The 18,792-nt window shown below is 39.9% G+C and overlaps 1 protein-coding gene across 1 annotated transcript in view; it reads left to right on the top strand.

Moving 5' to 3' along the window:
* LOC122808584 (protein NLRC5-like) overlaps positions 1–18,792 on the top strand; it is an 849,388-nt gene that overhangs the window by 14,355 nt on the left and 816,241 nt on the right. The gene's annotated exons all lie outside the window — the stretch shown is intronic.

Here is an 18,792-nt window from a genome sequence, read left to right as displayed (position 1 = left end):
TTACTTATTTATTCTGCTTTGAAATTCTAGCACTTTGCGTTATCCATGAGTGAGTACTTATTTTATCTGTTTTATAAGGACATTTTACCTTACATTGTCCTTCCTATTTTTTACTTATGGCGGTGGAGGGTTAGAATTGAGACGCTGAGGTGTTTTAAACTATCATTTTTTCTCCCTTTTTCTGCCAGTACACTATAGCCTGTATCACTGACATAGCCTGAGGTGGGATCCTGTGTCCACGCTTGAGATACTTCTTGAAACCTGAAGTGTGACCATTCCTCGTCACACTCCCCTGTGACTAAAGTTACAGACTCCTTGCAAGGCCAAAATTGCTATCTAAAGTTTGATAAGCAGAACGATTAGTACATTAATATATGATTGATTAGTCTGAACCAGTTGTCTGGGCAAGTAACTGACTATGGACGTCAAAAAACATGTTTTTCTGGGAGTGTCTCTGTAACAGTAAGTCATAACAAAATACTGATGTGTGGGCACATGACAGAACACTACAGACAATGCAGCCAAAAGCATCTCGGAGAATGTGACAACAGACCATTGTGCGTACATACATCAGTGCCAGCTCTCTGTGCACTTCCCTTCATTAGTGTCTTTGTTGGAATCTCCTGTGATCCTATTTGATACAGGCATTACTATGGTGGATGAGCCTAACACGTCAACAGCATTTTACCATGCTAAACTCACTGTTGATGCAGTTAATTTCTATGCTCTTATTATGCAGCCCTTTTTGACTGTAAACCTATTGCTAGAGAATAGTTTGATGTACTTTAATACAGAGGAAGATACAGCATGCATTAGCAAGCACCTGTGGCAGTTGTTTCCATAAACTTGATGAACCTCTGTAGAACAGAGACAGGCAAATCTTCACAGATGCACACTAAGGTTTAAGGTGACAAAAAGAAAAGCAAAAGGAGACCTTCTGACAATTCAAACAATAGCTTATAAAAGGCCTAAATAGTTTCAAGAAACAGAACACAGAAGTGATCTTATAGCGTTTACCAGATTAGCAATGGATCATGTGTTGTCCTGTCCATCTGTCTCAACAGCTGGATTATCTGCCTCGAGACAGACCTGAGCTGGCAGTACTTTTGGGGCTTCTCCACTGCTTTAGCTCTCCTACTGTCATAATGCAGTACATTAACAGTACCCCTCAGATGTTGTTTGCTGATCTTTTGGTCAGATGCAATACTCCAGCGCTCCACTTGAGCTATTTTTTTTGTCAGATAAGTGAAGTGTTTTCATTGATATTTTCAATTTCTTCTTGCTGTGCAAACTTCTGTCTTTAATGCTTTAGATTTTTCTTGACTTTTGAACATTTTTTTTCCTGCAAATTAAAAATAAAATCTTTCCCTCATTTATAGGCGCCTACCAGAGTTCTAGCTGTATACAGATCTTGCCCATGGTGTTTTTTTGTACACGAATAAGGCTTCAGATTTTAAGAAATGTCTCAAGTACAGACACAGAATCCCACCTCAGGATCCATAGTCACAATGTGTGCATAGCCCTAGTTCTGACCACTTAAATATGTCCTGTGATATTTGTGCATCCTTCGACCAATGGGCCCTTTTAGACAAGGAAAAACAAAGTGACACTTCAAATCCTTCTCCTCAGTTTTCAGCAGGATATTCATGCAGCTGCTCAAGTGAAACTTTGCTCTCTCAGCTTCTCTAAGCTGCTGAGAAGCAAGTAGCAAAGTCTTCTGATAAAGACAAGGGCAAAGGTAAAGAAAGGAAAAAAGAAATAGATAAGTCTAAAGAAAAAGGCAGAGATAATGGCAGAAACAGTGGTCATGAAAGAGAGAAAGAAAAGATAAAAAGAGCCTCAGACCCCAAATGTTTCTGCACTGTCTGAAAAGATTGCAAAGTCCCAAGGGCATTCTCCATCCTTGGTTCATAGGTTCATTAGTAAGTACTAGACTAGCTGCCCCTGTGGGCCATTTTAAGCCTACCCAATTTCCCTTTTTTTGTGCTTGAAATAACCTATCTTATTTGGTTATACATTGGCCTTACCCATCCCATGGTTGATTAATTATATATTACCCCTAATAAGAATAGCTGGGATCATACCATTGATAATTTGAGGGGACCCATATATGGGATAAAGCATTTAGGAGCTCCCTCTGTCCATTAGTACTAAAGGAGGCAGTCCTGGAGTACATTTTCTGTTTCCCATACATAGATCTTAGTCATGCTTGAAAATGGACAGGGATGAACTCTGTTTTATGTGGATGGGGAGTCTGTTCCACAGCAGCGATATCCTCTGATAGATATACATACATGTCCCTACAAACTGTTCTGATGATGGTGCAGAAGAGGTTTAGATCACTAGACTGAGTACGTCTGATGCCATTTGACTAACTGATGTGCAGTAAATCCATCAGTAATGATGTTGGAGGTTGTCGACTGTTTCAGATCCATCATGGCCCTGTCCACCAGTTCTATCTTCTAGTGACTCTGAAACCATCATCATCATCTCCGATCATTCACCAAAATGACTTTTGTCTCCAGAATCTTGATCCTCAGAGAGGGAGCTCTGTAGGTTTATGACCTCAAGACAACCTTCTGCAGTATGTGTTACAGCTTTCAGATCCTCTGGAAGCATTGTTGACACCGATTGGGACAAGATGATGAGAGGTTTTGTGAAGCCTCAGATAGATATAGGAGTCATTACCTCCCCCTTCACTCTGAGGGCAGAGAGAAAGAGAGAGGCCATGGTAACCCCCAATCATCCCCCTTTCATCATCTATAGACTTTAGATCTTTGACAATGACAGTTTCTCTGATCCATTTGTTACCAAAATACTTTGGAGTTTATAGGGTCCTGGAGCCAAAACATCAGCTATGTTCATCTGGGTTTAGGGTTGATTCAGATGTTATTGGGTCCTTCCTTGTCCTTGAGTGCTGAATTCCAGGTCGTGTCATTGGCTCCGAGAATTCAGTCTTGTGATCTGCTGTCCCTGGGTTTGGGGGTTATATTGGAAACCACCTCCTTCAGTGCTGCTGGTTCCATCCTTGGCATTTGAGGTGGATAAGAAGATCTTAGTTTGGCAATTGTCTAAGGGAGGGATATCTCCTACTTTGGCTTCCCCAAGACTTATCAATGTTTCTGTGGCTATCATCTTTTTCTGGGGCAGCACAATCCAGAGAGCCTCAACTCCTCCCTTCCACAAGGGACCCAGGGACACTTCTGACTCTTCAACTTCATCCCCACTTGAAGAGCAAAGAAAGTATATGTGCATGATGAAGCACTTGAACTCCCTTTGGAGCCACTCACCCAGGACACTGACTTCAGTGAAGGAGAAGGGTCCCCTAGATCTCTCCCTGATGATGCCACTGTTGGTGAATTAATATAGTTTATTGAGACAAAGGGGGGATTGGCCCACTGATACTCCTCCTCTGGATGTTTTTTGAGGCTTTTGGAGTGGGCCCATCTGCCTCTTGAGTTGTTCAACCTCCTGATCATCTTATTGATGTTGTTTTGCAGAGAGCTTGGTGGAATACTGATGTACTGGAACCAATCCCATGCAAATCAGACAAGATGCTTGCACTGTTCAAGTATAAGCAACATTGGAGCAAAGGTACTCTTACAGATTCAGTTGTTGTAGTAGTAGCCACTAAAAAGGAGCTATCAGAGGAAAGCTCCATTGTTCACCTGCCTAAAATGGAGTCATGAGAAGTGGATAATTTTGGGAAGAGTGTTTATGGTTTGGGGATTTCTTTCCCATATGGCATTGAACTACATTTCTCACATTGCTAGATTCCAGAGGGAAATAGCTAGTGAACTACTACATTCCCTCAGGAAATCTCAACCTACAAAGACTAGGAACATCATGGAATCACAACCACCTACTATGTTGTCTATCACAAATTTTACCATGAGATTGAATTCAATGCAACTGATGGGGCACCAACAACAGAAAGTACTGGCATTGCTATATGACGCTATTCTTGGCTGCATCTATGCTATTTCACAGACAGCTTTAAGGTATCCTTTCTTAATGCCCCCTATGATGGCTTATCTGTCTTTGGACCCAAAGTTAAGGATACATTTTTTAAGAGTGAACAAGATGGCAAAAGGCTGTATGTCATTGGAGTTGATTTTTTTTTAACTCTCAACTCTTCTCCAGGATTCAAAGGGGAGGAAAGTGTCTCTGGTTTAAACAGTCACAGCATTTTCCTTTCATCCCTCTTTTACCAGAGCCTCTGAGGCAAAAGGGGAAACTCCAATGGATACTACCCTAGGACAGAGGAGTTTTGCAGAATCAAGGGTTTAGAGGTCCCTTCTGTAATCACCCTTTCAGTGTTCATGAAGGATTGCCCATCTGCTCCTCTCTGAAGGCAGATAGGGGATGATTATCTCTATACCTGCAAAATTGTATGGCCATCACACGTGATCCTTGGATGAAGAAAATCATATGCAGAGGCTACATAACTCCATTTCTGTCCAAGCTAACCCCCATCTTACAAACCCTTCCAAATGTCCCAACCCACCAAAAGAGGGCTGCAGCCCAAGAAATTACCTGGCTGCTAGAAAATAAGAATAATACAGGATATCCAACAGACCAAAAAGGATTCAGAGTTTGTTCAAGATTCTTTTTATTCTCAAAGGCCCTCAGGCCTATATTGGTCATCAGCAAACTAAACACATCTGTAAAACAAGTTCTGAATCATTATGGTGCAATTCATTTTTCCTGTCTTGGGTAAGGGGGACGGGCTATGCTCTATAGACTTTCAGGATGCCTGTTATCATGTGAAGATCACATGGTAGTCCAGAAGGTATCTCTTCTTCTAGCTGGGATCCAGCCAATATCAGTTTCAGTGACTGCCATGTGGACTTATCACAGCCCTCCAACTGTTCACCAAATATATGGCAGTAGTGGCAATACATCTCAGGCTGTAGGAGTTCCGAGTGTTCCCATATGTAGGCGAATTGTTCCTCATCCAAGAACAAAAAAATCCTTAATCCAAGCAAGAGATTTTTTCTCCTATTGTAGCATTCTTTGGGTATCTCCATTAACTATGAAAAGTCAAGCTTGTCACTCAGTCCTTGGACATCAAAGGTAGGCATCTAGGCACAGTATCTCAAATTTCAAGGTTGCCACTGTCAAGGCTGACTTCTCTTCTCTTCTCTTGCAAGCACAAGATGTCCTCAGTTCTCCAACTCCACCATCATTTCTAGTCCTTCATTTGTTAGGGTCCATGATGGCTTCAGTAACATTGGTCCTTTATGCATTATTCTTGAAGAGTTCTACAGTGGACCCTATTGGTCAAATAGTCTCTGCTAACACATCTATCCAGACAGGTTGTCTTATCTTTGTCAATATTACATCTCCTGGTAGATAATTTCCTCTCTGGTTTCCTTTTACAATGGTCACAGTGACCGTGGATGCCTGTCCGTTGGGGTGGGGGGCATTTCGAGGGAAAATGGTTTAAGGAACATGAACCATTTAGGAGGCCCATTTTTGCATCAACATTCTGGAAATGGTGGCAATCTTCCTGGTATTGCAAACACTTCAAGATTTCCTTTCCCAATTTGTAATTTCAATCCAGACAGATAGCATTTCTGTGGTCTGGTCCATCCACAAACAGGGGAGTCCATTCACACCCCTTATGAGGAGAGGCTATGAGCATATGGCAGCGGGCAATGTCTTCACAAATCTCTTTTTCCACAGCAACACAAATACCAGGTCAAACCAATATTCTTGCAGACAAGCTGAGTTGCTGTATTCTCATGCCTCATGAGTGATCCCTCAGCAACACAGTGGTGGCAGAGATTTTCAGCCTTTGTTTTTAGCCCCTGCTATAACCTCTGCATCACCCACCATTTCAAAGTGCAACAGCTACTTTGTAGTCATCCCTCAATACAGTCAGTCACCGGGGAATGGTCTTATCCACTATTGGCCAATTTGCCTTCTATATACCTTCCTGCCTGTTCCACTGATAATAAAGTTCCTACAGAAAGCCTCCATGTGCAAGACAACTATGATTTTCATTGTGCCTTTCTGGTCCCGACAAGTTTGGTTCCCTCACCTATGGCCTCCTGTTCTGCAACCTCCATGGATTCTGGATCCCATTCAAAATCTTCTGTCTTATTCTGCTGGCAATCCACATACGGACATCAAATCTAGCACAACTCAAAAGACACCTTCATCAAAAATATGACTGCAAGTACTTTTCCACTGGACACTTTAATTCCTTCCATACTTACACCACTTCTCGTTCTACTCTGTGTTCTCACCTGCTGCATACCTTCCATATTTGCTATCAAAATTAATCCAAGTTTGTTTTTCTCCTCTGTTAATAATATTTGCTCATTGTTTCATTAATTCCCTCAGAGCAACATAGAGTAGTAGAATACTTTATAGTTTTTATGTTCTGGAAAGAAGAAAGTGAGGACTTTGATTTTTGCTTACTGGACACTGACCTCTTTCATGGTCCAAGCCTCCTCCTTTCAGTTAGCAAGAAAGCTGTGAAGGGCTTGGCACCTAAACTGTTGATTTTCTTTAGCTCTGCTCAAGCTGTCAGTAGTTTGTGCACATGGAAGGTGCCCTTAAGCTCTGGAAGCTGGATGGCTGTTATCTCCTGTGCAGGATATAAGCCATATAGCTAAGGCTACTGCAGCAGTGATCATTCAGACATTTACTTTTTATGGTATGTTTACTTACACAACTGTACTTTCTCTGACTTACCCTTTGGACTAACTGCTGCTCCAAAGTTATTTACAAAGTGTGTTGTTGAACTAATTGCTTATTGTAGACTTCAAGACATTCAGTTTTTCCATGTTTAGATGATTGTATTATATTTGCAGACTCTTTTTCCAGTAGTTGAGAATTCTTAGCAAGTGTTCCGAATCTTTTCAGTCTGAATTTTCAAGTGGACATAAATAAATCTTCTCTCATCCCTTAGAACAGAATAGGTTTCCTGGAATGTCTGTTAGATTCTGCCATGATAATGTCTTTTATTCCTCCAGACAAAGCAGAGATGTCCCGACAGAGTTTTTCCAATTAAAAACTGGTATCAGCCAGAGAATTTCTCAGGATTTTAGGGGTGCATGACTTCTGTATGTTTCTCTTGGCTAGACTGCACACAGGAAAAATTCAGTGGTACTTCAGGTCAGTCTGGACTCAGTATCTGTACCCTTTATCTTTTTAGATTCCAGTGGGGTTTGTAGAAAGGGAGGTTCTATGTCAGATAGACCAATTATCTCAGAATCCAGATCTCCCCTTCTCCCTTCTGCTTCCTGTTCAGGTCGTCACAACAAAAGATTCAGATCTGGCATGAGGAGCCGTACTGAAAGGGGTGAAATTGCAAGGTCTGCTGAAAAAACAGGCCAAACAAAAGCATATAAATGTCAGGGAGACGATGTATGTTATAACTGTTTTGAAAGCTCTAAATCATCTCTGGTTTCTTGGACCTTTGCATGTTTTTACAGACAGCACCACAGTGGTGTGGTACATAAATAAATGGAGGGAACCAGCTTTTTCCCACTTTGCAGACTTGCTATAAATACTTAGAGGTAGTAACACAGCCCACTTTGACTCTTCAGGCTTCATACATTCCATCAGAGCAACACATTGTTGCAAATAAACTAAGCAAGAACAGGACAGACCCTTGTGAATAGAAACTGCACCTGGAGGTCTTCCAACAATTGATCCAGCCACGGAAAAGATCTGTTTGCCTCCTGTCAGATCAGTTAAAGAAATTATTTAACCTTACAGTTTTAGAAGACAGTTGCTTTCTCATTTCCATGAACGGGAATGTTCCTTTATACTTTTCTACCCTTCCCACCAATATCCTGGATTTTTCTAAAGGTTCAGAAGGTCTCATAAAAGACAGTGGTAGCAAGTTCCTTTTGGCTTAGGTAACAGTGGTTCTTCCTTGTTTTGAAACTAGCCAAGGGCAATTACTCCAAGCTTTGAAACAGATGGATTTAGTCACACAAAATGGGTTGTTTAATACATTCCAATCTGAAATCTCTGCAATTGACTGTTTGTATGTTAGAATTTTTATTATCTTTTGGGCACCAAGTTTGCTGGATTTGTTTTCTCACCTTTTCTTCTGAGGACATACCAAAGGAGACTAATAACATTGAAAAAAAAAAACCTCCCACCAGAAAAATCACATACGTCCAAGTGAAAAAGATTTCTGAATTACTGCCATTCCAAGGACTAGAACTTTTTTAAGCTTAGGCAACTGCAACAGTGATCTAATGTTGATTATAGTACAATTGTGTAAGTAAACTTACTATAACAGTATATGTTCTAATAGCTCACTGTTGCAGTAGCTGTTACCAGCCTCCAGCTCCCTTCTTTAGTTGTTTTTATGAATATCCAGGGTACAAATGTATATCACTTGTGTATATAGTTATTTTTTGTTTACATTTCCGAGTATTTTTCCTTTCAGGTTAATTGTCTCCCTTCTTGGGACAAAAAAGCTCTGAACCAACAAATCAGCTTGATCTGACTAAAAGTCTATTTTGGGTGCTAAGCCCTTCAGAGCTTTCCTGCTGCCAAGGAGAATGCTCATCTGTGGGTTTTTGAGGATTGATGGTCAGCTAACACTATTACATTGCTCAGCAGATACTTTCCCTTCCTTGAATAAAACAAAATTTTATGATAGAAACTTAATTTTGTGAAAAATATTTATATTTAGACTAGATCATTTGACCTTTGTTCAGTTTTAAACAGCAGCATTACTTTTCTACTTTTGTGGTAACAAGTTGTTAAAACTTGTTTTAAACTACTTTTTTTGAGGAAACTAATGTTATTTTGTTTTTTGGGGATCAAGTAAGTCTTTAAAAAGGTAACCATTTAAAATGTAGGGACCCACTAGAGCAAGTCTACAAATGTGGAGACTGGATGGTGGAAAGATCAGACTTACATATATTAAGTCTGAGAGTTCATTTCGTGGAATATTCCCATTTCTCAGAGATATGAAAATCTTGGAGTTGGTATATATAAGTTCGCTTGGCATTTCAGGTGCCAACATTTCAATAGGGAGGCATTTAAAGTGCTTTTTACTCTGTTTTATTGGGAAAATAGTTACCTTTTTCATCTTATCTGCTTTACCAACTATTGCTACTTGCCTTATCCAAGAATCGGGGACCTCATTTAGCATAGCCATGGAACAACATACTGGATCCTCTGTTCTACCTTTTTACAGTCGCAAAGAGTTAAAGATTGTTAAGCAGCCTTTGCCACTATGGCATGCTGATAAAATGCCTGTCACAGGTGGGTGACTCAGTTGTGGCCAAAACTGGTTCCTTGAACCTCTCAAACTTTTCCTTGGATTCCACTGGTGTAGTTCCTACAGTGACCAGGAACCAGGGCTTAGGTACATCCTCTGGAGCTGTTGGGGTGCCCTTGGTTGGCAGGGGACAGTCAGTCTTGTCATCCTTGGAGAAGGGACAGGGGATTCCACTTTGCTTAGCCAGATAGCTGTACCCATTGTTAGGAAGTTTCGTTTTGCTGTCTGTCTTCCATAAATTCAATGAGACATGAAAGCATTTTAAAGTAAAATTTTTTTTGTTCAGAATAGAATGGCAGTAAGCTGAAATTATACAGAATATGAAAGCATGTGAAATCTAGAATCATCTCTAACGTGACAAACTTAAGTACATAAAACAAGAAACAGACTAGCTCACACAAAACTTTCTGCAAGAGTATAGCAGAATAGTACAATCATCATTCAGAAAGTATTGAATAGCTACACTTTGGAATATTTTCATCTCTGAATTGTTTCTCCGTGTAGTAATTTTCCTTTGCACAACAACGCTGTATTCACTGCAGAACTTGTAGAAAGACAAGCTACAAAGCCAATGCTTTCTCTTAGGCAAACTATGTTCTTGAATAGTCCTTTATTATGTAACAGAGCAGAATTATGAGCTCCAGCTAAACTTGCAACATACAGCTGCTTTATGCTTTACGCCTCACAGAATACAAGTGTTTCTGATTTAGTTTACCTATGAATAATTCTGAAATACAGAAATTCATTTTGACAGTTATAATGGCTAAAATAATTCTGCTACAGATATCCATTCTGACACTTATATTTTTTATATTTCAATATATACTTCACAGTTTCCTGTTTAAGTAATTCTTTATCAATGGATTAAGCTTTTATTTGCTCAGTAACCATCAGATCATTCTTTACTCAGATTTGCACTGAGAAACAACTCCGGACAGACAGTAAGTGCAGTAAAAATGAGCATTAAGACACACCAATGGCTGGAGTGCTAGAATGGTAGCACTCACTGTATGCATTTATATGCAGACATACTGTCATCATTATCATCAGTTTCATAGTACTTATTTGTCCTGTTAGAAGAATAGCAGGATCAGAATCATAAATACTACAGCTAAGAGCCTTTTAAAAATATTATTCCCGAATCTGGAAACAGATGGGTTATCCTAACAATGCAACATTTACCACTTTTAAGGTGTACCCCAATTATCTTTAAAATCTAATTTCACTACCTGAAATGATTGTGCATTACTTGTATTGCACACATTCTCCCCTTTTTCACTGAGAATAAATACATTTTTTATTTACCTGTACTAACTTCAGAAATAGCTGTATATTTGACTTCATGTTACAAAGGTCAAGGTATGACCTCCATGAATCCTGCTGCATATCACAGGCATTTTGCATTTAAACCCAACATTCATTAACTGCTCTGATTACACTTCCACAAGCCAATCTAAAACCTACATTTTTCTGCTTTTTGTTCTGGCATTTATTAAAATCAAGTATCTTTGTTACTGATTGTTTTCTAAATAAAATCTGCAACATCCTGTTAGTATTCTTTTATTACCCATACTTCTGCAGTGTCCCGAATTTCATTAAATAACCTTTACTGTTTGTTTCCTCAGGTAGTAATGGCACATTTTAACCAACATGCTACAGCAAACATTTACCCAGTACTGTAGCTACGTTGAGAGAGAGGGGCAACTACTACTGGCGCATAATGTCAGGGGGGCACAATTAGCTGATCTAGATCTTTCTTTAATGCAATATCAGCTTTTAAAGCTGGTGTTGCATTTGTGGTCAAACCTGAGTGCTGTAGCACTCTCTGTATGGTCTAAACTTTAGCAACTGCTTGATTCATTATAGGAAGCAGTTTGCTACAGTTCACAGGAATATATATTTTTAACAAAGATCTGAGCACTGTAGAGCTCCATGCAGGCAGGGTTTAAACTGTAGCATTACAATTATAAACATTTCTGCTACATTTGTAACAGAAAGTTTGCTACAGTTTAAAAAGGAGATTTTTTTAACTAAAGCACAAGTTCTTGGAGTACATGGTGCAGGCAGGGTATGTTAAAGGAGAGCTGGAGGCAGGGACATAGAAACAGGACCTAAATGTTGGATCAGGAGGGATGGAGTGCATGTGTCATGCATTTGGCCACCTGGTTGGTGTGCCTGTAGAAGGAATGTCTGATGGTTTTATGGGGTTTTTTTTTTTGCTTTTGAATACAAGAGCTAAGAGGGGGGACATAGATCTAATTGTAATAAGCCAATCACTAATCACTCGGCTTATTACAGTGAATGAAATGCTTTTTTTTTATTTGTTTTTTTTTTGCTCTTCACTTGAAGAGCTGAGGGAGTGGGGCAGTGGTTCATAGTAAAGTACAGGCCCCAGGAGCTGGTTGAACCAGCTACACTTCTGATTTTACCCTTTAAACTGATGTCTGAATACTGTCCACTATGAAGCTATTTGGCCATGTGCTCCTGCAGTACATATCTCGTAAATCATATACACACCCTTTGCATATTGTAAAAATCATATACATATTCTGTCCATATTGGAAAAAAAATATACACATACTGTGCATATCATAGAAATCATATACACATACTGTGTATATTGTGAAAAGTGTCTGGTAAATGTAAATATAAAATAACTGCATTTGCTATTAACAAAATTTAACAAAATATTTTTGTACGTTAGTAATACCCATTTGTTGACTAAGTAGGTTCACTTGACACACAGTTTCTTTCCTGGAAAAACCTGAGAGTAATATCTGGTTAAGTGACTTGCTCAAGGTCACATGGTAGGTAAATGAGAGCTGAGAGAATCAAACCCTGTAACAAGAGTTTATAGACTTAATCCTCTGTGCTAACTGACAAACATGCTGCTAATATCCTTTTCTTCATGAGGAGAAAACAATCACATCAGTTTTAATTCATTTAGTAGTTTATCAGTATTACTTTAAAATAAAACCACGATCACTAAACGTGTCTCACACTTCTAAGTAACCATCCCCCCCGATGCATAGACATAAAATGTCATTTATGCTGTCTGATGTATCACGTTTAAATGTCCTTCCATATCACTGTTACAGTATACTTTACATAAGGGATCTCTTGCCAAGGATAGCCCAACATCCATCCAGTATACCAAAGTCTTTAGATTTTATAGGCACTGTAGTCATATGTATGCTCACTTTATAAGGTGTAGGGCATAAAGGTGATATACGGATGCAAACACTCAGAGCTCCTTTGCTGCCAGTCTGAATGCTATTGTTGAACATCAGTCTGAATGTCTTTCTGTGGTGCTGGTTACCAAACCATTGTCAGATAATTGCCTGTTGGGGGTTCTTCTCTACCTTTTTTCTTTATCATATTGTATTTGCATTCATATCATCCAAGAAGGGAAAATGTCAGTGTGGGAGGCATATTCCCTATAAAGACCATCACGACTAATGTCTTTTTTTGCTTAGGCACTTCCCACGTCTATATGCAGTGCTTCATCTGTCAAGCATTTGTCCCTAAGACCCTTCAATGTCACTTATCCTTATACCTTGAGAACTATCGACTTAAGCTGTTGGTGCAGGGTGATATGGTGGAATCCTACCATCATGAGGGTCAGCTGTCTGCAAAGAAGGCAGCCAAAAAAGGCTAGACCCCATTCATTTGCTGTCCAGGCTTCCGTGGACATCTCTCTAGAAGTTAGAACAAGAGACAGGTCCTGAAGGCTGTCATGTGCTTGCCATGGATTCCTCTGCCATGACCCTGTTGAAAGCCATCATAGATCCGAATTCTTGCAGATACTTGGAGGCTTTTCTGATATCCATTCCAGAGAATGAGGGGGAACCTCAGCTGATTATTTCTGAAGGACCAAGGGGGATTCCTCAGATTTTGGTATGGGAAGAGATTCCCACTACAATCATCAAATCTTGCCAAGGGTCTGGACCACAGAGTCTTTCGGGTGGACTCCTGCTCAGGAAAAACAGAAAAAAAAACACATTACCTCTGTTGTTAAAGATCCTCAACATGAATGGGAGGATTTTACTCAGGGTCTATTTAATGCTTTAATGGCCTTGAAACCTCCTCAAGGTTGCCTTTCCCTGCTCCTCCCTGGTCTTCCACCCCTGTTAAGTATCTAGGAAGTTAGATTCCTCAGATGGACTCTGGGGAGGAATCCCTAGCTTACTCCTCTCAAGTTCCTTCCTCCATAGTCTACGGTTCTGAGGAAGGATATTCTTTGAAATCAGACTGCCCTTTGGAAAAATTATCCTTTAGGGATACTATTGCTCATATGATGGAATACTTTAAGTGGGGTTGCTCCCAGGACTCTGACATTCAAAAAAGATATCATGAACTTTTATCGATGGAGTCCTAAGCCATCTGCTGTTCCTTATGTTTTGGCAGCTCTTTTGGACACCTTTTATGTTGCCTCTCTGGCTCTTAACTCTCAGCCCCTGGCTCATTAGAAGCCTGACAGGTTCTAAAAAGTGCCTGAGTATTGCACATTTCTGTGTGAGTGCCCTTCTGCTGAACCCTTAGTGATTTCAGTTTTCTCTGACAAGCCTTCTAAGCTCCTACCCTCAGGTAAGCATAGTACCACTATGGAAAGGTTGGGTAAAGAAAGTATATACTGCTGCCACCTTGTCTTTTAGGGCTACTAATTACCAAAATCACATGACCAAGTATGTTTTGGTCCTTAGCTTCAGTGGTCTGTGCCCTTTCTGATTCTGATGGGAAAGCATCAGCTGTTTCCCTCCTTGGATTTACTTCCCAGGTTGCCTGCTACTCCATAAAATGCAGCTATGATGCGGCTTACCTGTTTTAAGGCTGCTGTTTTTGGTACTGTGATGAGGGGTTATTATTGGTTACATCTACAGGCTATACCTGATGATATTAAAGCCAAGCTTTTGGATGCTCCCCGTATAATAAAAATATTTTGGGGACAGCTGCTGCTGACCTGTCTAAGTCCCCTCAGGATAAGGGTAAAGCCTTGCAAAAACACAAACATATTTTCATTTCTCCTATCTCTAAATTTGAGAGGAATTACCCTTCTAAGTCTGTCTTTGTCCGCAGATGGACGCGCCCACCTCTGAAGGGTAAGAAGGGATCTAGGCATATTCCATCTGCTATATCCACTTAGACTTCTTTGCTCAGAAGCCTTCCTTTCAGGACAGTCCTGTCTCTGTTTGACATTGGGCCTCCTCTTCCCCTCAGTCAGGTTCCCCTGTCTGTCCACCTTTCTCTGTCCTTTCCAAAGTGGTATCAGAAATACTCTGACTCCTGGGTACTGTCTATCATTTGTCAGAGGTTTTTCATGGAGTGGAAAACCCTTTACCTTTCTTATGCATTCCACAGCGTCTTCAGGAACAGTTTCCTCATTTTCCAGAGGTTTTGCAGTCTCTTTTGGATCAAGGCAGCATTCAGACTATTCCACCCTCCCAGTTGGGAATGGGGTTTTATTCCGGAATGTTCTGGGTTCTTTGAAAAGGGGGTACCTGAAGAGCCATTCTGGATCTTTCTCTGCTCAACACTTTTCACAAGGTCCCTTCTATCTGAATATCTTCTCTTCAGACCCAATTTCTTCTCCTTTTTTTCCTTTTGCTCCTCCTCCTTCTCCTTCCCTAAACCTTCTTAGTTTTCCTGGACTTTAAGGATGACTACCTTCACATCCCCATTCACCATCTATTCAGGAAATGCTTATATTTATGTATTTCTTCCCCTCATTTTCAGTTCTCTGCTTTGCCCTTTGGCCTTTCTACTGCCCCAAAGGTATTCACCAAATGCCTTGCTCCTGTCTTTGCCTTCTGCAGACTTCAAGGGGTACAGATTTTCCCCTATCTGGACAACCTAGTCATTCAGACTCCCTCTCCCAGCAATCTGTTATGGGATCTCCACTTTACCACTTGTCTTTTGCTAAGTCTGGAGTTAACCATAAATCTGAAGAAATCTGTTCTGATGCCCTCCCAGGATCACATTTTCCTGCAGTGCCAACTTCAGATTCTTCCCATGTTGGCTTCTCTTTCTGCTCCACAGGTTTTGTTTCTGACAATCTTCTTCCAATGTCTCATTCCACTTTCCTCTCTTATGGTCAGGGAATTTCTCCAGGTTCTGGCATTTATGGCTTCCACTATTCCCATCCTTCATCTCACCAGGCTCCATGTGAGGAAGCTACAGTAGTACATCAAATCAGTATGGCTTCAACATTGACACCCTCTGGAGTTTCCCCTTCCTTATCTTAAACTCAAGTTTAAATGGTGGATTCAACAACTCTGTCTTAATCCAGGGCTTTCCTTCCAAGTTCCAGTTCCATCTCAAGAACTCTACATGGATGCCTTAGACTTTGGGTGGAGGAATCTTTTATGGCCCACTAAAGGTCCAGGGTCTCTGTCCCCCTCATCAGAGGTGAAATCATATCAGTGTAAAAGAGATGTGAGCTTTGCTTCTGGCTCTGCAAGCTTTTCATCCCCTTTTGCACCCCAGCCTCCTCGGAGTCTTCAGGGACTGTTGTGGTACATGAAAAAAGCAGGAGGGAGGCCCATGAGGTCCTATCTTCTTTGTAGATTAGCTCTTCAGGCATGCAGTCTATCTATCCAGTACCAAGTGACTCTTCAGGCTGTCTGCATTCTTCAGAGCACAATCTAGTGGCAGACTTATTGAGCAGGTCCAGCACATAACCTTACAAATGGACATGCTCCAAGTTTGCAGGAGGCCAGGAAACCCACTATCAGAAAAATCATACATATCCAAATGGAAGATATTTTCTGTCTTGTGCCTCTCTCACTGTCAGGATCCCCTATGGGTGAAGGCTCCTTTGGTCCTCTCTTATTTGTGTGACCTGGTCCATGCTGGATTGGCATATTCTTCAGTTAAAGATTACCTTTCAGTAGTTTCTGCTTGTCTGCTCTTAAACCCTCCTTTGGCCTCTTGTTTTGAGGTCAAGCAATTTCTTAAAGGCATCCTTCATATCAAGTCTGCCAGAATGCCTATTCCACCTTCTTGAGACCTCAATTCTGTATTTTTAAAATTGACTAGAGCTCCTTTTGAACCGGCTAGTTCAGCTTCCTTGCAACATTGCACTTGGAAGACTGTTCTTCTGTTAGATTTCACTTAATCCAAGAGAGTGTCTGAACTTCAGGCTCTTGTGGCTATTCCTGCTTTTGTAGTTTTTCACATAAACAGGGTCTCTCTTCAGACTAATCCTTAATTTATGCCCAAGATAGTTAATTTCTCCACAATCTGCTAGTGAGAAGGTTCTTCACATTGTTGATCTGCATAGACAGCTCAGGTCCTTTCATGTCTTGTAAAGGCACATTCTACTAGGCCTGTTGCCCCCCTTTGTGCTTTTCTCAAGGGTTTGGATACCAATTCCATCCTTGAGGCTGCTACTTGGTCCTCTGTTCATACTTTCACTAAACATTATAAATTGGATGTTGTTTCCAGAGCAGGTTTTGCCAGGGCTATTTTGTATGTCTTCGCTGATGGCTTTTCCAAGCCTTCCTCCTCCCCACTTTCTTAGCTCTTTTACACTCCCTTATGTAAAGAATACTGCAATGGTGACAGTTGTGTAAAATCTTACCATAACAGTAGATGTCCTTCTCTTTACTGTTGCAGTGTTTGGTCCCGCCCTCCTTCACCCTCTTTCCTTGGTCTTGTCTCTGTGCTTTCCTTTTGTCGTTTTTATTTCTGGATGTACAAGCTCTCCTTTGTCCATGAGATTATTCTTTTCATCCTGGGACAATTTAGTTCTGAGTGTTTGCATCCATACATCACCTTTATGCCCTATGCCTTATGCAGGAAGACTATGTGTGATGTACAGTGTCTATAAACTCTAAAGGCTTTGGCGTACTGCCTGGACGTTGGGCTATCCTTGGCAGGAGATCCGTTATGTAAAGAATACTGCAACAGTGAAGAGAAGGGCATCTACTGTTATGGTAAGCTTTTACATAAGTGTACTTTCTGTGAGCAGTCCTGCTGCTTTTTGTCTCATGATTTTTAATGTATTTTCTATTATTTTTCTCTAACATTTGCATCTAAGTTACCTTTTCCCTTTGCCCCTATTTAATCAATTAATTAGCTAATTAAATCAAATGGTTCTATTTTATGTATATTTTGCTCAAAATAATTTGGGAATTACTAATAACACATTGCCTGTCTCATGTAGGAAAAAAATCTGAATATGAAAGCTGCCCTTAGAATGTTATGAATTCTAGGAAAAAATAACTTTTTGGGAAAATTCACAAATGTGCACACACACACACACATATATATATATATATATATATATATATATATATATATATATATATACACACACACACACACACACACACACACACACACACACACACACACACACACACACGGTGATCTGGATGCAGTTACAATATACTGGTTACCATTGGGTCAAAGCAATTGTCAACTTTTGTTGCTTTCCTCCCTCTACATACATGAAGGTTTACATATGTCTACCCATAATTTTACCAGGGTTGAAATCTTTTTGCAAAACTCATGTCAGTTTCTTTTCACATACCATTGAGTAACCAGGAAAACATTGTTTATGTTTTTTTCTGACACAAAATAAATACTTTATTGGAACTTAATACACTACAAAACACCTAATCCATTATACGTCAATTTAACAGTCTCCGGTTAGCAGGAATCGAACTCTGAATCTTCTGATTTACATAACTTAAATATTTAACTTAGTTTTCACTGTAAACACAAAAAGCATTGCAATTATAAACATTTCAGCCATATCAAGGTTTATTCCTGTTTGCGTCCTTGAATTTTAACTCTAGTTAATAGATAATAGAAACAACAGAACTTGTTCCTATTACAACTCCTTGTCTTTCCTGACTTATTAATCATTTGCAAAACTGTGGCTAGAATTTACAAGAGTTACGATTCCTAACCTTATGTCTGCATTATGTGTCAAAGCATGATTATTTTTGACACCACTCAAAGATCAGTGAAGTATCTTCTATGGTTTAGTATGCAATTACCCTTTATGTGGCTCTGGAATATATATATATCTTGCCTTTGTCTCCACCCAGTGAAAACATTTTGGAAAATGACTGTGTTTGATACCATACGCATGCACGAGCAAACATGTCTGTCTTGTAATACTAATTAATTAAATATATTACTGACTCCATTGCACCTGGGATCTTCACCTTATAACAATAAGACAAAATGTGAGTATAGTTAAATCAGCTTTTGCCAAAGAATATTTCGTATACTTGAAAATTTACACCTGTACATTTTCTTCCCACTTGGCAATAATATTATTTTAAACAATTTGCTCTGTGACCATACTAAGTGGCATATGAATAATTTAATATTCTGGCATTTTAAAGCTCACAAATCACCCTTTATGTAACTAGAATGTTCCACAATCATTTCAGTGTATAAACATGTTACCCAGTTGTTGATTATTTTCCTGTTAAAAAGGCAGTCTGTAAAAATGATATTTTAGCAAGGAATCTGAATAAATGTAGCTTTGTCCCCATTGGAAATGCAAGTTTGTT

The sequence above is a fragment of the Protopterus annectens genome, chromosome 8.part0 (assembly GCF_019279795.1).
Source record: "Protopterus annectens isolate FY-2018-M chromosome 8.part0, PAN1.0, whole genome shotgun sequence".
NCBI lineage: Eukaryota > Metazoa > Chordata > Ceratodontiformes > Protopteridae > Protopterus > Protopterus annectens.
The sequence above is the reverse complement of the archived record's forward strand: the minus strand, read 5'-3'. Positions and strand labels throughout refer to the sequence as shown.